The sequence below is a fragment of the Pseudorca crassidens genome, chromosome X, assembly GCF_039906515.1.
Source record: "Pseudorca crassidens isolate mPseCra1 chromosome X, mPseCra1.hap1, whole genome shotgun sequence".
NCBI lineage: Eukaryota > Metazoa > Chordata > Mammalia > Artiodactyla > Delphinidae > Pseudorca > Pseudorca crassidens.
In genome coordinates this window covers 36454066-36477687 of record NC_090317.1, presented here as the reverse complement: position 1 = coordinate 36477687, position 23622 = coordinate 36454066, and the positions used below count along the sequence as shown (strand labels likewise).

The following is a 23622-nucleotide window of genomic DNA, read 5'->3' as shown; positions in this document are numbered from 1 at the left end:
AAAATGTGTGTTTCATGTGCAGAAAGGTAGTTTTCCTATCTAGATTGCCATCTCTTTGAACCCCATTGCCATACCTGCCTCTCAGTTTACTGTGGTTTCTGGAGACTCCATCGGTGTAAACTGCTTGCCTGACAGGTGGTGTCCCAAATCCAAACCATTTGCCCCCAGTAAAAAGTGCTTGTGTAGCTGGACAGATTTCCTCCCCTGAAAATGTATCTGAAATCCCAGTCTTCCTGCGGGGGCAGTTGAGGAAGATATACTCAATAACCGCCCTCCCCTCCCACTGTCAGGTGCGCCTCTTTCTCGAGGGCCACACCTCTGTCTAGACAACCCTGACAGTGTAGAAGTTTCCATCTCCTTTTCCTTTCCCTCTCCCTGTTCCCTCCCCTTCATTTTTTTTTTTCCTTCCCGGCGCTTCCTGCCTGGAAACAAAAGATTGGTCCCCAGTAGCCCACTCAGGGTGATTTTAGTTTTCTGCTCCGGCTCTGATTGGCCTCCGCGCGGTGCAGAGCCCGGGTGACGTCATAGCGGAGCAGGGCGAGGGAGCTGTTGCCGAGCACGGCTCGACCGCGGGCGTGCAGCTGTGGGCGGCGGACCGTCTGGGGTCTCGCGCGGGGGGCTGCAGCTTTCCCCGGCCCGGAGCGAGTGTGCGGGGCCGGGAGGAGAGCCGGGAGGGTGGGGAGCGGGCCGAGCCCGGGGCTGCGGCTGCGGCCGCGGGGCTGTGGCGCCCCAGCCCCGCCAGCCAGCCCGAGCGCTCGGAGGGAGAGGCAAGGTCTGGACGGGGTGGCTGGACCAGTGGCAGGTAAATCCCGCGATGGGTGGCACCCGGCTCGCTCTGGGGAAGGGGGTGGCGGCTGGGCTCTGCTTTTAGCCGGCCGGGCAGATTCTCTGCCTGCCTGGACCCCCCTCCCGCTGTCGTGGCGCCCCGGCCTCGAGTCCCCTACGTGGCTCCCCCAGAGCCCTGACACCCGGCGCACCGTGTACACGATCTCGGCTTGCGAACGCGGACAAGTGGGTGTGTCGGGGCCATTCCTGGAGGACCAGGGCCCCTTCGGTGGGTCAAGCCCTAGACTCGCTTACTGGGGCCTGGGCCGCTTGAGGCTAAATCCGCCCCCGGAGCTACGTCAGGCTGTAAGTCTTATACCATCTTCCCGCCTCCCTCCCCCAGCCACTGTAGCAGCGACGGCAGCCCCCTACCCCCACAAGGCGAGGGGGTGTGGCCGCGGCCCCGGCAAGTCCGGGGGAGGGGGAACAGCCCAACCGGAGCAAACAGAAAAAGTGACGATTTTCTTACACGGGCGCCTTTCCCCCCTTTCTTTTATTTTTCTATATTCCCCCTCCCCCTTTTTGGTGGGGTAGGGCAACCAGAGGAGGACTCTTTTCTTCTCCTGTGAGGACTAGAATGATGCAGTAATGTCCCTAGAAAACCCGGGGTCCCTCAGTTGGCCTTTGTCTTTGGGGAGCAGGGTCATCAGGTCCACTGCCCCCCTTCCCTGTCCCCGTCAGCTTGCAGGGGGCCTTGCCCTCAGTTTGTGAACTGGCTCTGGCAAGGTTCCTGCCACACTTTCGGAGGGACTGGACCTTTTCGATTCTTGCTCTGGCAGGATTCCTGCCACACTTTCGGAGGGATTGGACCTTTTTGATTTCTCGCTCTGGCAGGTTCTCCTTCCCTCGGTGGTTGTGGAGGGGTGGAGTGCGGAGCGGTGGGAGGGCGGTGCCTGCAGGGAAGGAGCCAGAGGCTCCACTTGTTCTTTTGGTCCCACCTTCCAGAATCCAGTGCCAGACTCTGGACTTGAGGGTTCTGGGCTGTGGTCTGTAGAAGCGAAGGAGAGAAGGGTGAGTGGCTTGGCTTTGGGAAGCATGAAGGGGGCGGTTGCAGTGCTATTTTTAAAAAATGGTTTTCAGCAGGGAAGCCTTTAGCCATGTTAGTCTCGCTCCCCTCATGGTTTTGCAGACTCAAATCCAGGCCAACTGTATGGCTGTCTGAGGTGTTGGAACAGAAGGAAGTCCATTCCTGTCGGTGACAACACTGTGGCCCTGTTCTGGAATGACCGAGGTGTAAAGGTCAGTGTGGTTTTCACTGGGCCATCTGCAAAATTATAATTGGGCAGGTCTGTCATTTGGTTCTTGAGGCCTTTAATCAGGGACACCTTTGGGCAAAGGGGCTTAATATGGTAATGGGCGATTAACAGGCCAGGGCTTGGAGAGAGCCATGTAAGCCTCCGTTTCTGGATACAAATATCATAGCCTCCTCCCCCCGGGAAAGAGGCAAAATAGCCAGAGACTGGGGGGGGCGGGTAAAAGCCAACAGCTGCGAATCTCGAGGCCAGGGGGGGACCTTGTAGGAGAGACCTCACAGAAAAAGGGGGTTTGCCTGTGACAGAGGTACAGGCATGGGGCCACAACACCCTAAGGACGTTCCAAGTAGCTGACCATTCCCACAGGTTGCTCTGAGGTCTTTCGGGGGAAGGGAGCAGACAGACGTGACAAGAGATGGAAATGAGGAATAACTTCGGGGATTGGGAGGTGCTGCCCTCATCAGAGACTCTGTTATTATGAAGTCAGAGACTAAGCTACTATGAAGTCAAAGTGGATAGCCAAGGCCAAAAAAAAAAAAAAATCAGATCTAGAAATCAGATAGAGTAGGTAGGTAAGGTCAGGGGAGTAGATAGGAGCAAAGCCAAAGAGAGAGAGAAGAAAAAAGCCATCATCTTACCAGGAGCCCAAAGGCCCTGATTTCCCTGGTGGACTGGGGGCAGTTTGGGTGGCTGGGGCACCTGTGGCTCAGTCCAGACTTAGGGGGACAATTGCTCCGTACTTGGGGAATCAATAGCATTCTCACTGGTGAAACCCAACCTTCAGGAGCCAGTAGCTTTGGTCGAGGGAAGAAGAAGAAACTCGATGAGCAGCAGCCTCTACAAATGGGTCTTCCTCCTGGGTAAGGAGAAGGGAGTGGGGGGCCAGGGCCCCAGAATGGACTGGGGGAGCTTCGAATCTGACCGAGACAGGTAGGTTGACTGCTTTTACCTGGGGTGGTCCAGGGCCAGGTCTGGGGCCCCTGCTTCAGGCATGGGGGTATCTCTGCCTGTGCTCAAAAAGAAAGCCCTCCTTCCCAGGGGCCCCGGGACCCTGTGCAGACCGGGGACGGCGAAAACCACTGCCCTAGAAGGTAAGTGAAGCTGCTGAGGCATCTAGGATGCAGCTTAAGCTTCAGCTGCCCTGTTGTCCCCCAAGCTCGCCACCGGCCAGAGGCTAGGCAGTTCCCTCTGCAGGGCCTTGGGGTGAACTCGACTGCCAGCTCAGCATTACGCGGCTTCTCCGACAGGGGGCGGGAAAGGGCAGGCCGCGGTGCGCCCAGGGCCAGAGACCTCCATTTCAGGTGTGAAACCTGGGCCTCGGATCAAGTGACAGCCATACATTTCAAATCTGATTTAGGGGTACCAGATGAACCCTCGTGTCTGGCAGTCTGCTTCCATTTCCTCCCAGAATGTGTCGCTTCCTCCCGCGCTCCGCGACTTTGGAAGGCGTTTGCATTTACATCCCCGGTGATTACTGGAGTCACTAATACAGCCTAACCCAGAGTTTAATTGGAAACGTTAAACAATGCGATGGATCCGTGTCTGATTTGCACAGTCGGTCAATTATCTGCAGGTTGGGGCAATCTGCGCTGCACCCAGGGGGATGCGAGGAGGGGCAAGATGGCGTGGCCACAGCTGGGTCTGCGGGCGCGAAGCAAAATGAGGGGAAGCGGAGCTTGAAGACTGGAAAGAGATGAACAGTCTCCTGGTGGGCAATGGAAATCACGGAAAGGCCTGGGCGCCTGATCACTGAGATGGAATAGGACGGTGTTGGAGCCCACACAGTGGAGATGGAGGCCAGGATTTTGCCCTGAGGTGGGAGGGTCCTGGATTTGGAGAAGGAAGATTTTTTAGGGACTAGAGGACCAGGAGCTGGGATGGAACCAACCTTGGGAGTCCAGAAGCCAGTGTTCTGGTCTGAGTGTTTCTGCCCCTCTCTGGGCCTCAATTTCCTTGTCTTTCAAATGATGGGTTTGGACTAGGTGGTTTCTAAGATGGTGGTGACATTTTAGGAAGTGGGTCCATTTATTCTTGGTAATGAAAAACAGATTCACGAAAGGAGAGCCCCCCCAATTTACCCCTTTTAAATCATACTTTTTGGCGTGCCTCTAATTTGGAGGAAAACTGTACAAAACAAACCCACAACCACTACACACATTTCATCTCTTTCAGCAGGGTGGCCTTACTTTTATTTCATGGGAATGGGAACAGGGAGGAAAAGAGAAGCGCAAGTGGAGAATCTGCCCCTGTAACCAAGCCCCTGAAAAGCGCCGTAGGGCTCTTACACAGATCTTACACCCTGGAGGGGGGCGGACATGCGTTAGTGGCCCTGACTCCCTAACTCAGCCTCAAAACAGAAGGGCTTGGGGTGAGGGTGAAGGAAAGGCCCGGCTTAGGGTCTGTATCCTTTTCCTTCTGTCTTCCTCAACCCCCTCCCTCTCTGAGCCAGGGGGAAGTTTTGGAATTCTGTACTTTCTAGAGACACTACCCCTAACAATCAGCACAATCGCGCCCTCTAGTGACCTCAACGGGGACACCTTTGGCAGAGCTCCGGATACATCCCGTGGCCCAGCTCCAAGGTCAGAGCTTAACCCCCTGTGCAGCAGCTCCTTCCTGTGGAGAAGGGCTCCAGTCCTTCCAACTTTGAAACTCAGGTGGCTGCAACTTCCTGTAGGCCCATCTGGGGCTGGGAGTTGAGAGAGGGAGCCATTTCACCCCCAGTGCCCAGTTTCCTTCTTTGGGCCTGAAAAAGGTTCTGGAACATTCCCAGCTTTCTTCAGTGCTGGGACAGGTAGTCTCTGTGGTGGAGAGAATGGTTGTCCACAGATCCCCTCCCCTACCAAAGAGGTGGCAGCCCTAGTCCCCAGATAGATGCTGGCAGGAAGCCGGAATGTAGCAAGGCTGGGGTGCTGGTAGGCGCACGAGGGGTGCACTGATCTCTACCCCAGCCTCCAGTAGGAGGCTAAGCCACAGGTGCATACACGGGCAGTATAAACACAGAGAAGATACAGACACACAACGTGGCGTAGACATATGACACACAATATAGATTAGATACAGGCTCCCCAAGCACGGGATAGATGGAATACACGTGTAACACATCGCAGACCCACGGCACACATACGCAATACGGTACTGCCATGATACACACGCACAACGCCAATATAGACACAGCTGCACAGGCACGACACGGTGCAGGCACGCAAATACACAGACATGCCCCCACGCTTCCACCACAGCATACCCCCAGACGGGTGACAGGAGTGCGGCCGCCAGGTGGAGCTCCGTGTCCTGCCCGTTGCTTCTGCATTGGCTCCAGCTGTGCAGCTGGTGGGTTCAAAGCGGGCTGCTGTGGAAGCAATAAGCAGCTGAGGGGAAGTGGAGGTACGTCAAGGAAAGCTCTTGACCTTGCACAGAAACCTGGAGCTGCTTGGTTAGTACTGGCTGGTGCACTAGCACCCCACTCCCCCAGGTCCTCTGGTGCCGCTCCCCACCTGGGGATGCGCAGGGGCCTTCCTGCGGCCCTTCTTCTTGGGCCCTCTCCAAGTCCCGCCCCTCTCTGGAGCTACGGCAGCCCTCCCTCCCTCACCCCCCCCCACGCCCTTGCAGGATGAGCTCATGCCTTGGGGGCGGGGGTGGCACACCACTCAGCGGTGCAATGGGTAGCATTTGGAAAGGCTGCTTGGAGTGTGCATGTGGGACGCTCGCAGGGGATGCCAGGGCCCTGGGGGGCCAGACGTGCTCTGGAGGCTTGCCAGCAGCAACTTGGCAGACCCGGAGGATGGCTTGGTCTTTTTCTTCTAGAAAGGGGAATTGGGAAGAACGGGGCTTTTCCTGGCTCCCTGAGGCTTCAGTTTTACTCTCTCCAGCTTTAGCTACCCATCCATCCATCCATGTCTTTGGATTAGGACCCTCTGTGTTCTGGAATCCCCTAATAGAGCATGTGCGAGCCTGGATCTGACTCGATTGGAAGTTAGCCCATAGGTGCTGCTCTTCTTTGAGGACAAAGTCTATGGAGGAAAGAGGGGGCAAGGAAGGAAGGATTGCAAGGCTTGGGGTCCTATCAAGGGAATATCAGTCTCCTCCTTGAGAGGCTCAAGTGATTGTGGGGAAAGGCAGGAAAGGGAAGGGTTAAAGGGACCCTGTCTGGGCTTCCCTGGTGGCACAGTGATTGAGAGTCCACCTGCCGATGCAGGGGACACAGGTTCGTGCCCCGGTCCGGGAAGATCCCACATGCCGCGGAGCGGCTGGGCCCGTGAGCCACGGCCGCTGAGCCTGCGCATCTGGAGCCTGTGCTCTGCAACGGGAGAGGCCACAACAGTGAGAGGCCCGCGTACCGCAAAAAAAAAAAAAGGGGGGACCCTGTCTCCTTTGTGGTTGGACATGGAAACCTCTCTGGGGAAGATAAGGAAAATTGTAACCCCCTAAAAACCCCAGTATGTATTCACCCCGAAAATCTGGGGAAGACTACGGAAGACATCCCTGTGGCAGATATTGGCGGAAGGTAGAGGAAAGTTCCAATTAGGATCAGAGGCTGAGGCCCTCAGCAGCTGTGAGATGATAGCAAATTAGGGGACCTCAGAGTGCTCCCCCAAGCCTGCCCACCAACCCAGTGAAGGAGGTTGTTGAGGAGGGAAATGGAAATGGCGGTGGAGACTTGGGGGTGAGGGTTTGCCACCATCTCGCAGTTTCCTCCTGTCCACCGGACTGTACCACCCCCTGTAAATATGCAGGTATTTCACGCCTGTCATTTGATTGAGTGCTCTCAGTACTTGTCCAGGGTGACCAGGGCAGGTCTTTTCCACTCACCAGCAAGCAGATGCAGAGTGGCGAAGTGCTAGCAGCTTTCAGCTTGAAACTCCCAGCTCAGTGCCCTTTCCGGATTCCCATGTACCGAGGCTTTTTTTTTACACTTCTTGACTCTGATTATCTACCTTCTTAAGGGATTTTCTGTAGTGTGTGTGTGTGTGTGTGAGTGTGTGTGTGATATTTGGGGGGTTGCATGGAGTAGTAGCAGGTGGGGAAGGAGGTTCCCGCCCCCCCACAATGCTTCTCTCGGCAGGTTTCCCCCAAGAAAGAGCAGCTGAGTCCTTGCATCTTGTGGCAGCTGGTGTGCCCAGCACTGAGCCCGTCGGAGCTGAAGGCAGCCCGGCCCCTTCTCATGGGCAGCACCCACCTGTGCTGAGGTCCTGCAGCGGTGGCTGTGTGAGGTGAGTAATGGATTCCAGGGCAGGGAGTTAGGGATCTCCAAATCCAGGTGAATGCCACCTTTCCACCAGAGCTCCCTATGTCAAAGACCCTGCCTGGGCCTCACCAGCCAGGCCTCAGGGCACAGCCCATACTTTCTGGGGGACTGTGCAGTGGCGCTTGGTCTCTTGGTTCCCCCATCTCTAATATGGGATTGACAACCTTGACCTACATCCTGGAGTGAGCAGGAGAAACAACCTACCAGTCATTGTCAAGTCCTCTGCAAATGTCAAGCTCCATCTAAGAGCTTTCGTGTAACACAGACATGCTTCCCGTCAAGCTGTCATTTCCTTTCCTCTTGCTTCCCTGATATTGAAGTGGCATTTCAGCCACATGCCCCAAATTCACCAATTGGTTCCTGTAATTTCTACTGCCCCATAACCTTAACTTTACCTTCCTATTCAAAGTGTACCCCCATCCCATCCATCCCAGCTTCTGGGCCTGGCAGGCTTAACTTAAACCTTCCAGAACATTCCCTCTGTCTTACCACCCAACCAGGGAGCATTTCCTCCCCCAGCTCTCCAACGACGCCCGAGTCTGTAGCATGTAGCGTAGCCCTTGTTTCTCTGCTGCCTTAACTAATTCTTGCATGATTTCTGGAGTCTTCATCTTGGCAGGTAAACTGGACTGTGTAAGGTCTTCAGGAGTAGGGACCAGATTTCACAGGTCTCTAGTCTCTCTCAAGTGTCTGGCAGTTCCCTAACAGCTTTCCCATTTGGGCCTCTCTCTCTTCCTGTCCATTCCTTTCAGGTTTCTTGGCCTGCCTCTCTGATCCTCTACCTGTCTCTTTTCCTCTCGGGCAGCCATGATAGCTTCCTCTGTTGTCGTCTCTGTCTGGCCTTCTGTGGCCATATGCTGCTGTCCAGCTATCTGTATCTTACCGTCCCTCTGTCTCCCTGTCTGGTCTTCTGTCTTTTTGTCAGTTGCTGAGACATCTCTCATATTGCCCAAGTCAAAACCAAACAACCAACATTTAAAAAAAGACCCAACAAGAAAAACAAAGAGACCTAAACAAAAAACAAACAAGGAATATACAATGCAGTTTCCTTTCACACTGAGCCTGTCCTGGGCCTACAGGACAAAGGAAAACTGCGGCTCAGTGGCAGGTGCTTCTGTGATGCCATCTCATGGAGGGGAAGCTCCAGAGTTTTGGCCGTGAAATTGAAGGTATGAAATTACAGCCTTGCCGATATTGATGCATTCAGCTTTCCAGAGATGCTCTGGCAGGGGATCCTCTATAGAGCTTGAGCAACAAAAGGTAACTAGAACTGGCTAAAATAAGCAAGCCCCTGGGTCTCTCCTGGGTGTTCCATGACAGCCACAATAATAACTTGTATTTATTGTCCACTGTTGCCAGCACTGTGCTAGGCATTTTACTTGCATGAGACCGTTTGATCCTACAGTAACTCTGCAAGGTAGAAATTTTTTTCTGATCGTTGCTGTTTTTGTTTCTGATTATAAAAGTGATACTAGTTCGAGGTAGGCATTTTTATCATCACTGTTTTACCCATGAGGAGATAGAGGTTGAGAGGGGCTAAGGTGCTTGCGTGTAACTGGACACATGTAGTGACTTTGGGAGGAAAGACACTTCTGGAGGGTTTCTCAGCATCCCAGATAATTTTGGTACCCTCCGGCGCTCACACACACACTCTCTCACAAGCACATACTCATACCCTTGTACGTTCACACGATCATATTTACCTCCTTGACTCACACTCACTGTTCACACTGGACACATTCATAGTGATGATCACTCTTACCCCCTCGCCCTCACACACCGTCATATTTCTGAACACACTATATACAGGTACATTCATACTGACACACACTGATACACAGTCACGTCTCTGTATTCACAGTTCCGTACTGACACACGCCCACACTTATCATACACCCACCCTCACGTTCTCACACACTCTTTACGTTCCTTCTTATGTTCTCACACTCTCCCAGTCATACCTACACACTCACTTCCACTCAGATGATGCAGTCACCCTTAACCCTCCCTCAAATTCCTACACAATTACACACACTCCGTACGCAGACATAGGTTGACTTTCCCTGCCTGTTTCTCACATGGTCATACACACGCTCAATTTCATACACTCCAACACATTTGCACTGACACCACTATTTCCTCCTCACAGTTACATGTTTACACAGCTCGTAAGTCACGAACACACACGTGTGCATACATGTTCACATTTACACATGCTCACACCATAAACACAATCTCACCCATTTAAACTCTTATATCTTTGTACACTCCGAATTACACCCTTCCACTCATATATTCAGCACTGATACAGTCACTCTAACCGTGTCACATTCACACGTAATCACACTTACCCATGGCAACACTCATTTTGACACAGATTCACAATAGTACTAGTAATGACCCACACTGTCACGTACACACCCATGTAATACTTTCCCAAACTCTTACACATACCCCCGCACTGATACTATCACATTCACACACTTTCTCACTTCACACACACACGCACACACACATTGTAACACACCCAATTACAGGCAGTAGTTCGTAGTCACAGCTGTCACTTTTTTTCCCCCCTATTTGCCACTAGTTCTCTTCTCACCTCTGGCTAAAAGGAAGAGTGTTGCTCTCAGCCAGGTGCCAATGGGACTGGATCTTTCTAGCAGAAAGGAGTGAGATTTATGTCTAGGATTAAAAGTAGCTGCTCAAACCCTCAGGTCAAGTTTTACATCCTTTCACCATAGTTTCCTTTTGCAGAAATCACCTCTAATAGGCAGAACCTTAGCCACTCCTTTCCAGAGAGGTTAGGGTTTCAACGGTTTGTTTATCTTTTGGAAGTTTACGGCTTAACTTGCCACCTCATTTCTCTCCCAAGGGCAGGGGGAGGTGAAGCATGCGTTTCTTTATGCACTCATAATGGTTTCCTATGTGAAAGTGTGTCTTTGGTTTAATGTTTATGATCTGGAATTGCCTGCTGATTAGACACGTGGAAAGGGCAGTCCTACTTCCAGCAGGTACCTCTCATCCAGCCAGGTCTGCCCTTCCCCTGTTAACCCTGGACCATGGTATTCAAGAAAGAAAGAGAAAGAAAAGGCCAATGAGCTAGCTGGATGATAAAACATGTTCCTATTGTGAGTGTGCACGAGCACATATAGACCCCACTGGAATTTCAGCAGCTGTTACTAACAAGTTAACAGAGGAGATCTCTCAGTAGGCGTGGGTAAAGACAAGCTGAAGAAACTTCCTTGCACTCCAGACAGACTGTAGATTTCCCTGCAGAGGGTGAAAAAAAAAACCCCCGGAGTGAACCAATAGATCAGGAGCCTGGTGCCAGGGCCATGTGCCACCCTAGGCCCCAAGAGCACCTTGTAGGAGTCTCCGTAGTCCATGGCTGCCCCTGCTGGAGTCTCCCTGGAGTAAAAACACTTCAAAATATAACCAAGCCGCCATTGGATATGGGTTCCAGCACACCATGGGGAGGAGCCTATACTCTGGGATACCACTTCTCCAGCCCACCCCATGTACACCCATCATTAGATCGAGAACTTCTTTGATAGCTGAGACCACACCACCTTACTTAGCTTGGATGCTCAGTGCCTAACACAACGCCGGGCCCAGGGCAGCTACTTGAGAAACTCGATTAAGAAACTAAACGGGGTGGGTGGGCAGCAACATGTGGTCAGGACAGATCCAGTGCCTCTCTCCCTCAATTCCAGGATTCCAATGGCATTACCAGCTCACATTGAGGACCTTCTGTGGGCCACACATAGTACAAGGCCCAGAGGGAAATTCAAATGGGCGAGAGGCACAAACTCTGCCCCTGAGGTAATTTCATTTGAATGGGAAAGATGAATCACCATGAAACCATAGTACAAGGCAGCAGTCTTGAAGTTGGGGGTCAGCGGAATCCTCATCATGTCATTCCGTGGTCTTCAGGCTCCAAAAGGCCTTGAGGGCCCATGAGTGGTTGGAAACAGCAGTCAGGATTTAGGGAGGACACTTCCCAAAGCCAACTGCCTCATAGACATCTTGCTTAGCACAGGAAAGATGGCTCATCTTTCTAGAAGATTGTGTAACAAAGTGCTTTGTCACTGGGCATCAGGCAGAGGAATAAAAGTGAGCTTTTAGACCTTAATGGAAATATTGTACTTAATTAAGATTTAGCCACCACTTCCACCAGGAGACAGCTTTAGGGAAATAGCTCGGCAAATTTACATTTGATCATTTCTGCCGATAAGCTGAGACTCACCGAAAGCAATTTATAAAACTGACAGTACTGGCTGAATTTTAGGAGGGACAAAATGCACCTCCCTGAATTCACTTGAATACAATGAGGAGCGCTAAGTAAGGAGACCCACCCCTTGCATGTATATGGTATTTTATACTTCTCAAAATATTTAATAACCCTGTCATCTGTTATGATAGAAGCATTAGGAGCACCAACTCTGGAATCAGCTGGACCAGCATTTGAATCCCAATCTGGGCACTTCCTAGCCATGTAACCTTGTTTGAGTCAATTACTTATCCTCAAGTCTCAGTTTTCTCATCTGTAAAATGGGCATGACGCTAATACCTCATTGAGTTGTTATGGGGATGAATTGAGATACTGTATGAAAGCGTTTAGCACAATGTCTGGATTATAGTCAGTGCTGAACAAAAATGGTAGATCTTATTATTATCCTTACCACAGCCCTTGGAAGGAGGTGCTCTCAAAGGGGCAGAACCCTGAGGTAACGGAGAAACAGTATGGTTCCTTGCTGCCAAAGACCCGATTTTCACAGGACTGGTTGCGTGCTTTCCTTTAAGTCTTTATTTCTGCTTAACCAGGGGCTAGGGGTCAATGCTCATTTCCACTTAAGAAGATGCGTGAAAAATAAAATTAACCCATGCGAGTTTCCTCATTTCCTGTGTCATTTTCAGACATGCTTATTTGGCCACTGTAGCAATGTTTCATGTTCATTTCAATGTCCCCTCTAGTCCTACAGCTTTTCCCTTGAAATCGTGAGGCCCTCGGTAACATCACCTTCATATGCGGGTACAGAAACCTGGGAGAGGAGGAATGGAAAAGACTTCTGATGCTGGTGGAGCCAGAGGTCTGGTCTCTAACCACAGGCACTCCTCTGCCCTTGATTCTCATGCTGAAATCTCTGTGTCCTGGGCAAGGGGTCTGCTCATTTCCAGGCTTTGGTCCCAGACAGCAGAGTGGAGGCACGGTTCACTCACTTCAGAGCCCTAAGAGCATTTGTGTCCATGCAAAAGCTGTGAGTAACTGAGAACTCAGCATATCACATAAAACTGTAATGTGATTGAGGAAGCATAAATAAGAGCATGGGCTTTGGAGTCACACAGACATGGGATTGTATAGTTTTGTTTTTCTTTTCCATTATGGTTTATTACAGGATATTGAATATAGTCCCCTGTGCTATACAATAGGACCTTGTTGTTTATCCATTCTGTATATAATAGTTTGCATCCGCTAATCCCAACCTCTCAGTCCTCACTCCTGCCCCCTCCCCCGGCAACTACAAGTCTGTTCTCTAGGTCTGTGAGTCTGTTTCTGTTCGGTGGATAGGTTCATTTCTGTCATATTTTATTAGTAGATTCTACATATAAGAGGTATCATATGGTATTTGTCTTTGAGATTCTCTAGTCTTACTCTGTGACCTTGGCGAGTGAACTGATGTCTCCGAATGTCAGTTTCACCTGTAAAATGGAAATAATAACACAAGTGGTTTTGCAAGTTACGTGAACTTGTACATGAGTAACTTTTAGCAGAGTGCCTGGAACATAATCAAATCTCAGTGAATGGTGGTGATTTTTTTTATGGCCTGTGAAGTCTGTGGCAGTAATTGTAAACACCTTCTGTGGGGTAAAAAGTCTTAAATGACTTCAAAGCATTTCCCACATGTGGGTCATTTGATCCTCACAACCTCTTGGTGAGGTAGTCACCTTTTGCATGTGAGGAAATAGATTCAGAGCGACCAAGGGATGTACTCAAGGTCACGAAGCTCATTAGCGGTGCTGGGCTGAGAAGGTACTAGTCTAGGCAGAATATTTGCATCTTTGTTGGGCAAAGTCTTTGGGGCGACACTTGGCGAATATGAGCTGTTTGAACTGAGCATGATCCTTCCTGTGAAAAGATGTCTAAATGCTACTAGCTACAGTTTAGCTGCTCGCCAGACCACACGGTGTTTCTCTCTGTGTCTTGTGTGATGCCCAACATGTTGCAAAAGTGCAATAAATGTGACATCATAAGAGTACCCTTTGCAACAAGGCTGAGTGATATATGGTCACGGTGGTACCGTTTACCACCAAAAGGAAAATCTTTCTTGAGGCCTGCCGTGTGGTTTTGTTCATGCTGCTCAAGGAGTACCAAATGTCCAGAGCCTGGAGACTCTTGAAACATTCTGAAACACATCAGCAGACCTCTGGTGCCACTTGGCCATTTCTCTTCTGACCTGAAAATGACAAGGCGTCAATTTTAGTGAACTCTAGGGAAAGGATGGGAGGACAAAAAGATAAGAACATTTTTGACCTCTCTGTGACATTTGCCTCATAGCCATATTCATCTTGAAATACATTTCTCTTGGTTTCCATGATGTCATAGAGCCAGTTCCTCTACTTGAAGCATATTTCTCGAGGATCCCTGGGTCCTCTTCCAGCCCCAAAATGTTGGTGTTCCGCCGAGGTCTTTCCTCCTCTCTCATTCTATACTCTTCCTGGGCAATTGCACCTACTCGCATGCTAATGGTCTCCAAATTAATATTTTCAGCCCACGTGTCCTGCTCTCCACTGAACCATTCCATAATGCCAAATACACATGTTAGAACTGCTGCTACGTTTATATTTGTCTTAATTTTGCTTTCTCTGTTGAGAGGAATAGATATAGCTAGGGAGAGATTTTTTTCCCATCACATGTGAATTGGTGTTTCCCTTCAGCTTTTTATTATTTGCTATGTAATAAAGACAGGGTGCTTAGATATTTGTTTTGCTTCCTCCTAGATATTCCTAGTTTAATTTTTACCGAGATCTCCATTGTGTCACTGCGTTTGTTCTCTCTTCTTTGTGTATGGACTTATACAGAAGTTACGTATTCGAGGACCATTTGCAGTTATTTAGTCTTTGTAGAATGTTTATGTTTGTTGGTAGAGTCTTTAGAAAAATTTAGAAAAATTTTCTATAAAACTGATAAGGGCTGTCCTATTGGCCAAAACCAGAATAACGTGTTCTTATTCTCTTGGGAATATGGTTATTACTGGTGGGCCAGTGGCTGCTCATTTAAGGGGCCTCCCGCATAATCATATTTGTTATCAGCTACCAACTTCATTAGCTTTTTTTTTTTAACATCTTTATTGGGGTATAATTGCTTTACGATGGTGTGTTAGTTTCTGCTTTATAACAAAGTGAATCAGTTATACGTATACATATGTTCCCATATATCTTCCCTCTTGCGTCTCCCTCCCTCCCACCCTCCCTATCCCACCCCTCCAGGCTGTCACAAAGCACCGAGCCAATATCCCTGTGCCATGTGGCTGCTTCCCACTAGCTATCTACCTTACGTTTGTTAGTGTGTATCTGTCCATGACTCTCTCTCGCCCTGTCACAGCTCACCCTTCCCCCTCCCCATATCCTCAAGTCCGTTCTCCAGTAGGTCTGCGTCTTTATTCCTGTCTTACCCCTAGGTTCTTCATGACATTTTTTTTTCTTAAATTCCATATATATGTGTTAGCATACGGTATTTGTCTTTTTCTTTCTGACTTACTTCACTCTATGACACACTCTAGGTCTATCCACCTCATTACAAATAGCTCAATTTCATTTCTTTTTATGGCTGAGTAATATTCCATTGTATATATGTGCCACATCTTCTTTATCCATTCATCCGATGATGGGCACTTAGGTTGTTTCCATCTCCGGGCTATTGTAAATAGAGCTGCAGTGAACATTGTGGTACATGACTCTTTTTGACTTATGGTTTTCTCAGGGTATATGCCCAGTAGTGGGATTGCTGGGTCATATGGTAGTTCTATTTGTAGTTTTTTAAGGAACCTCTATACTGTTCTCCATAGTGGCTGTACCAATTCACATTCCCACCAGCAGTGCAAGAGGGTTCCCTTTTCTCCACACCCTCTCCAGCATTTATTGTTTCTAGATTTTTTGATGATGGCCATTCTGATTGGTGTGAGATGATATCTCATCTCCCGCATAATCATATTTGCTATCAGCATACCAACTTCATTAGCTTTTTTTTATTAATCACCATTCTAAGCTAGTTGTTTACTCTCGTTTCCGAAAAGACCAGAAACTGAGGCACGGTTCTGTCTGGAATCCTGAACAAAAACTAAAGGCTACACTAGGGATGTAATGTACAGCATGGTGACTGTAGTTAATAATACTGTGTTGTATACTTGAAATTTGCTAAGAGAGTGGATCTTAAGTGTTTTCGACATATCAAAAAGCAAAACAAAGCAAAGAAGTGATGGATGTATTAATTAACGTGATTGTATTTCACGTTCCACAATTGTATGTTAATTGGTATATGTATACTATTTCACATAGTATACATATACCAAACCATTAATCACACTGTATACCTTAAATATGTACATTTTATATTTGTCAGTTATCCTTCAGTAAAGCTGGAAAAACCCCTAAAGTATAAAAAAAAAATCAGTCCTCCCACATTCCTCTGGGCCTCTTGGGATAGAAATATATTTCTACCCAGATTTCCATTTGGGGTGCTGAGACCCGTTAATCACACCAGGTCTAGCATCCGTGCCATATTTGGCCAATGTCCAAAATAGAGACCCCTCTTGAAACCTCTCTTTTCCTGTCTTTCTATTCCCATACTGCCTGTGCTTCCTCTCCCGTGGCTCCTTTTCTGAGAGTTGTCTCTTTTCAAAATTATTCCCATGTTTCTACCTGGAACATCCCACTGCATGGGAAAAAAATTCCCCAAGTTTTCTTCAACCTGCTGTATCTGCTACACTGTCACCCGAATAATAGTTCTGAAATGCAAAGCTAATCATGCCATTCCACTGTTTGAGATCTCTTTATCTAGACAGGAAGAGTCCAAACCCCAAAGAAAGGCATACGAGATCCTTCTTAATTTGATCTCCACTGGTCTTATTTTTCGCATCCCTCTTCTTTGCTCCGGTCACACCAAGTTACCTGTAGTTTCTCTAATACACTATGTTGTCTCTACTCTCCTCTCGGCCTTAGCACATGTTGTTCCTTGTGCCTGAAACGTGACCTCCCCGTGGTTTGGTTATTTGTTCTTCCTAATTCAGCTCCAGTGTACTTCCTCTGTGAAGCATCCTTCTTCAGGCTGCTGGGAGCCCCTCTCTTGCCCTTCAGTAGCAACCCGTTGTCATCTTTGGCCTGAGTTGTCACGGCCAACACCCATTATACTTTGTCTCCTTGAGGGTGGGGACTGTAACTTGTTCATCTCTTGCCCTAGACCCTGGTGAGTTCCTCCTTACCCTTCAATACCTTGCTCAAGTGTAATGCCCTCTGATGCCTCTGGGGAGTATTAGCTTCCCTTCCTACACTGGCCTTCCAAAGCATCCCCTGCCTTCCTGGGCACATACTAGACACCGTGTAAATGCTGAATGAAAGATTGAATTTATTTATGAAGATTCAGTGATTATCTGAAGATCACAGAACAATCCAGGAGTGGGGCTAGAATTAGCCATTCTTCTTTGGTTGGAGACAATTCTTTGGGGTTTATAAAAAGACCTAACCAGAAATCAACTCCAAAAATTAAAATTGCAGAGCAAGATGCAACTTAGTTCTTAAATGTAGCATGAAAGGAAGTAGTTTCTTTTTCCAAGTGTTATGTTCTTAATACACTTCCCCAAAAGAAGTCTGTTCTGCCCATATATGACTTCAGTTCTGGAAAATGCTTTGTGTCACCCTTACTGATCCCTTCCATAGTTCACCAGAAGCCAGTGTTCTGGCCTTTGAAAGTCTCATACGTGTTACTTTCTTCCAGAGGTTTAAGATCTGTTCTTTTTCTTACATATCACCAGCATCACTTAGTTCAGCAGAAACAGAGGCCTAAGGCTAAGAAACGTAATCTAGCATGCTTGGAGTATTTGTTTGCTGGAATATACTGTTGAATAATGTATTACACCAACCTAGTGCTTTCCTACTCATCCTTCAATGCCCTGCTGAAGTACTATATCTCTGATCTCTTTGAGAACCTCAGTTACCTTTCTGCTGTGTCCTTCCAAAGCATTCTGTGCCCACCTGGGTGCATCCGTTGTATTCCCTATTGCATGTATGCCTGTCTGCCATCCTCATTTAACTGTGAGCTCTTTGAAGACAGGGACTGGTCTTCATTCACCTCTCTTTGTATACCCCCTGTACCTGACACAGTACCTGGTACATATGAATGTTTGTGGCATGGAGATGAAAGGCAGGACAGTGATGTTCTTTGGAACATCCACATCAAACACTTTCCTTATATGGGGAGGTATGATTATTGGCACTGATTTCTCATCCAATAGGATAGCAGTCAGTGAAGGAGAGTCTTCCCTTCTTCAGTCCCTCTTTTTGTAGCCCCCTTCAATTTGTAATACACGTGCCCTGGTTCTGTAGTTATATTTTTATCTGTGTATTTAATATACATTTTATATACAGTATGCAGCCAGAGATGAAACCCACTGCTCAAATCTATAATGTCCCTCAGAGCTGGGCGTTTATTTATCTCTTTACTCGCAGCACCTTACCGTTAAAGGGGAGTAGGTCTCTGCTTTGGTCTTAGGATTCTTTGAAATGAAAGTCAGCCAACAAGCCACAAGAAGAAGGCACGTAACTGGTTTCTTTTCCTATAAAAAGCAATGTTAGGCTGACCTAAGATCTTCTCTTTTCCTCTCTTTATACAGCTGTGCATAAAGACCGTCATATAGACCCTCATTATAGACCCTCATAGTTAAGCTGGCCAGAAGAGTGTAGGGCATGTCTAAGAGACTGCAGAAGGCCACGAAACCTGCTGGTGGTTGGCTGCCATGATTGTGAGTGCAGGGAATGTATTGGGCTCAATCTTTTTTTTTTTTTTTTTTTTTTGCCACACTGCACGGCTCGTAGGATCTTAGTTCCCTGACCAGGGATTGAACCCCGGGCCCTCTGCAGTGAGAGCACAGGGTCTTAACCACTGGACCACCAGGGAATTACCCTAGGCTCAATCTTAAAGGAGAACGAACACTCTGAGATGACCGTTGCTTGATACAGAATTATAATGGAGTTATATATATTTATTATAAACACCCAACTTTCCTTCCCTTTTTCTTCCCCCAAATGTTTGTCAAGATGTGTTCTAGGCCACAGTCCCACCTCCACAGGAGTCATTGGGAACTCAGGCCTGCTGACTCGCGTTCCTTGCAACAAACCCTACTTCTGCTTTATCTGCAATTTTCCTACCGGGCTATCACGTCCTTCCTTTGAAGTGAGGGCTGGGCCCTGTGCTCTCAGCCTGGAGGCTTCTCCAGGCTCCAGAAAGACTTAGGTACCTGGCAGCCTTCTCTTTGTGTGTGCGGGTGAGCACTGGGGCAGCGTAGCTGATCGAGTGCTGGAGGAGGGATCTGCTGCATGTCATGAGCCACGTCTTATAGAAGTGGACAGTGGCAGCTGAGTAACGGGCAGCAAGGAGAATGACTCACTCGGTGGATCTGACAGCTCGTAAGTGAAGAACTTACCTGGTACAGGAAAGCCATAGGGAAGCCAGCATGCTCGACTGTGAGGTCATCCTTCGGGCTTCTGGTTTCTAGAGGCATTTCACTGGGTGGATTACAATCTTTTCTTAGACCCATGGACAGTCTTTTTTTAAGACAAAAATAATCCTCTTTGGCGGCAGTAAGAGGTGGGGGTAGGAGATGGGGAATTCCTGCAGCTAAGGCTATGGCCAGCTGGATGTTTATCCCCTACCATTTGTGAAGTGGGATAGATGGCAATTGGGCCTGGTCACGTCCCGTTCTTCCTTCAGCATTTGAGGGAAGCCCTTTGTTTTTTTGTTTTTTTTTTTTTTTGCGGCACGCGGGCCTCTCCCTGTTGTGGCCTCTCCCGTTGCGGAGCACAGGCTCCGGACGCGCAGGCTCAGCGGCCATGGCTCACGGGCCCAGCCGCTCCGCGGCATGTGGGATCTTCCCGGACCGGGGCACGAACCCGTGTCCCCTGCCTCGGCAGGCGGACTCTCAACCGCTGCGCCACCAGGGAAGCCCCGCTTTGTTTTTAATAGATAGTATTTCCTCATCCTTAACCATAGCCCCCAGATAAGATGCTGAGACACACGCTCAGCTCTTTTGTAAACTTAGGTTAAGGGGCAAAAGCTTGAAGAAGAGTTGCTGCATTTTGCACCAGCTCAAATTCTTTGACCTCCAGTTCTGGCAGGATGTCTTTTTTTTTGCGGGGAGCGGGCAGCATATGAGTTTTGCTAAAATGATCTAAATTCCTAGTTTAGAGCGGGTAGCATTGAGCTTTGCTACAATGATCTCAATTCCTAGTTTAGAAATATGTAATGCTAAGATCTCAATTGACCCCATGTAACTCTTCTCTTCAAATATTCAATGGGCACCTTCCCTATAGAAGGCCGATTTGGGTGTAGAGCATTGAGAATAGAGCAAGTTCCTAGGACGATAAGCCATAAGGCACATGTTCGAAAACGATGTCCAGACATCTCTCTGGTATACAAAAAGCCCTAGCAACTTTGGGAATTGAATTTTTAGGCTTGAGTTTGAGGGAATTTGTGGCTCTTTTGCCGGAGTGGATCAGGGAACGGTATAATTATCACCCATGCATAGTAACAGCGAGCAGCTAGAACCCCAGAGACTCGAGATGTTGGTTTACCATATCTTGTTCACTTGGGCTGCTAGTCTGCATCTAATTTTTTCCATCTGACTGCTTGCAAGGATACTACATTCTCTTTTGAGAACTAGGAAATGTTCTATTACTAGGTTTTGCTTCCCTTTTCTTTTTTCCACACGTTTATTTGAGGCATCTTTTATTTTCTTTAACGCTTACAAAAATGTCTACCTCTGTTCTTTATGCATCTTATTTTCTCTTCTTAGAAGCATCAGTGTTGGAAATGAAAAGCTGAAACCTGTGATAATGCATCAGTTTGCAAATACAGACACAGGTCAGGTGATTATTAGCATTTTCCTGGCATTAGCTCACGCAGCATACACAATACATTTAGAAGCTTAAGAAGTCGTTCGAATAGGAACTATTTGCCCCCTATAATATATGCAGTGTATGAGGTCTGGATGCTGGGGTATACCTATCGATTACCTTATTTGCAAGCTATTATTGAAATTTGCAACTACAATACGCTGGCTTATTGGATTTCATTACTGTGAAGTTCCTGCTACAAACAGTGGAAGCCACTCATAACAGAGAACAGGACTACAGCGGAACCGACCTCATTTGCTCGCGTGTGTGAGAGAGAGCATGAACGTATTCTGTGTGACCATGCCTTGTATGTGTGTCAGTAGTGAGCTATCTCTTGCAGGATCTAAGATTGAAATGAGGCGGCTGTAAAAAGAGCTAGTGCCTCCCTTACTTGTCCGGCTGCTTTTGCAAATCTGCCTAACAAGTAGCTCAGCAACTCCTGATCAAATGATCTTTGAAATGGCTTCCCTCCATTACACGCTGTAATGGTATCTCCCAGGCCAGGCTTTCTGAAACAGCACACCCCTGTCTCTGATAGCAGAGTTCCCTTGGTGAGTGCCCCAGAACAGACAAGCCCCAAAACAAGGCCATCTAAGAATTGGTCCTACCGGCCAACGAATCCTCTTGGAGTTCTGTCAGTAAATCTCCTAGCCTTGGGTCTTTGGATGAGACAAGCAGTTGAAATCGGTAAGTACCAGCCTGAAGTGGGTTGAAATGAAAAAGCTAGAACTGTCATATGAATATTCGGGGAGGTTGAAAGTGCACATATGGAGAGAGAGAATGTGTGTGTGTTTGTGGGTTTACTTGGATCCATATTGTAATGGTGTCATGGGAGGGGAATTGAGGAGAGTTCGAGATTCTGGTCTCAGTTCTTTCAATTATTTTGTGACCCTGGGGAAGTCGCTTCACCTCTATGCCTTGTTAATTCCTCACATGGAAAATGGGGATGGTGCTCCCTTCTTCACAGGTTGGTGTCCGGCTCAGATAAGAGCAAGAGCTCAAATAAGCTCCTGGACATTATGAAGTCATATAGTAAAAAATGAGGTGTCGGTAATCCGAGGGTAGCTGGCATCTACGTGATGCCCAATTGCTTGGCAGTTAGACTAGTGCCAAAATTTCCAAACGCCTTCTTAGCTCAGACCTGCTTGGAGTAGGCATATAGGCTTATTCAACACCATGAAAAACTTACTCAGAGCTTCAACAAAGGCATAGAACTTACAGAGTTCCATTTCATTCCCTCACATGTGTATTTAATGCCTCCTGGGAACAAGGCACTGTACTAGGCAGTTTGAAAGCATTATAGTTATGACTGAGGGGTTCTTACCCTCAAGGAGCTTATGATCTAGTGAGGGGAATGACATGTTTCATGACTGTGTGCAATTTGAGACAAGATGGTGGCAATGCTAAGTTGGGCCCATCTGGCTGACTATTGTTAGGGGTCGGGCTCTCGTCCACCTTGTCTGGGAATGGGAGTGTGGGTTTAGGGCTGCTGAGGGACCCAGACCTGGCTCATTCTCCTCCCTATAAAATGAGCCCTTTCTCTCTTCTTTGGCATCTTAGCATATTATGGGAAATAATGTCTGAAAAGTTGCTAGAAATCTTCAGATACAAGTTGCTGTAAAAACGTAAAGCAAGGTATAAACATTCTTTCAAATGATAATACATTGTCCCCTTTGTAGAAGGCTAGATGATTTGTTTCTTTTTTTCTTTTTTTTTTTTTGGCAATTGAAAACAGTTCACTACATCTTCTTACACTGTCAGTCATAAGTGTCTGGCTGGTTGGTTCAGTTGCTAAGAATGTGTCCAAGATAAAGTGGGTTTAGTATCAGCATAGGATAGTTAGCAAAGCATCATTTGTTTCCCCATCACAGTTTATCCCAGGAAGCTCAGCTAGCCATCTTGAAAATGTCTGCTTCTGTTTACAAGGAAGCCCAAGAAAGAGCCAGCAAGTAACTCTTGGATCCTTTTTCCCACCACCAAAGTATAATTCAGTGTATACGTCATTCTTATAGTAAAAGCAGTAACCTCATCCTGAAATACGAAGAACAGTCCAGTGTTGATATCATTGTCTAAGGAGACATTGGCTGACTTTAAATCTATGTTTACTTAATACCTCCAAGTCTGGAAGCTGTCATTTAAAGTTCACTCTTTCTTGATCTATAGAGCTAATTCTTGTTAAAAAGATTTACCCAATTCTAGAAATTTGAAACGCTCTCATGTTCTGTTAATGTCTAAACATAGTGAGAGTTCTTTGACCTGTTTACTACATTTTTGAGATCCTAAAATCAGTCTTATTTCATGTGTGCTCTTGTCAGTTTAGCTGTCATCTCATCAGCTCTAGGTGTCTTGCAGCCAACCCTGTTCTTTATGTAGGTATCTCAGAAACATTAGGAAGTTCACCCTGGAAATTTCCCCTGGGCTACATCTCATTCCTGTGTTAGATCCTCTAGTTTGATATGACAGGGAGATAAGCGATATTGATGTGCTCACCAGTTTATAGTAATGGCCTTGTGTGGTTGGTGGTCTGGGAGCTTTACCTCTGGGTTTATTAGGTCATGGCTGTGCATCTGCCGGCCTGGGCTTTTGTTTTTGAAAGGAGACCATTATTAGTTTGTCTCTCATTGGGAAAATATGCAAATAAACAGTTATTTAGATTTTTGAAAGCAGACAGAATAATACAGACATATGGGCTGTCTCTGATGGTACCAGATCTGACGAAAATATTTAGTGCAGTTGCTAATGGCTTAATAGATGATCTTTGCAAGTTGTAGGGCCAGTATTTCTGGAGTCTCACCCTTCACACACCTGGGTAGAGCATCTGTGGCAAATGGGCACAATTGGCATTTTTGACTGTATCCAGTTCAACACATATGCCATGATATGAATTTTGGCCACATTAGCTAGAGTATACTTGAGCACCTGTCTTTCCCCTTGACTCCTGGAACATGCAGGCTGGCGGCTTTCTTTTGTAACCTACTGAACATTCTCTGAGGGTTTAGTTTGTCACCACATTAAGAGAATACATTTTGGAAGAATGAGAGAATAATGACAATTATTTATAATGCCTAATCATTTCATCTAAAGTTGCCATGCACCTTGATAAAAGTTTTCCTCTGAAGTACTTTGCAGCAA

General features: G+C 47.6%; 1 protein-coding gene across 12 annotated transcripts in view; it reads left to right on the top strand.

The window, feature by feature from the left end:
- Positions 1-23622, top strand: part of PAK3 (p21 (RAC1) activated kinase 3) — a 283577-nt gene that overhangs the window by 160030 nt on the left and 99925 nt on the right. Inside the window, exons 1-7 of one of the 12 annotated variants that reach the window (XM_067723272.1) lie at positions 473-802; positions 1771-1836; positions 1955-2064; positions 2863-3008; positions 3117-3169; positions 3436-3545; positions 7141-7288. The exons of 1 other annotated variant lie outside the window; for it this stretch is intronic. The gene's annotated coding sequence lies outside the window, so the exon portion shown is untranslated. Of the gene's footprint in view, positions 1-469; positions 803-842; positions 1132-1770; positions 1837-1954; positions 2065-2862; positions 3009-3116; positions 3170-3435; positions 3546-7140; positions 7289-23622 lie in introns of those variants that run through there. 10 more of the 12 variants (XM_067723274.1, XM_067723270.1, XM_067723283.1 and 7 more) reach the window with 10 other exon arrangements.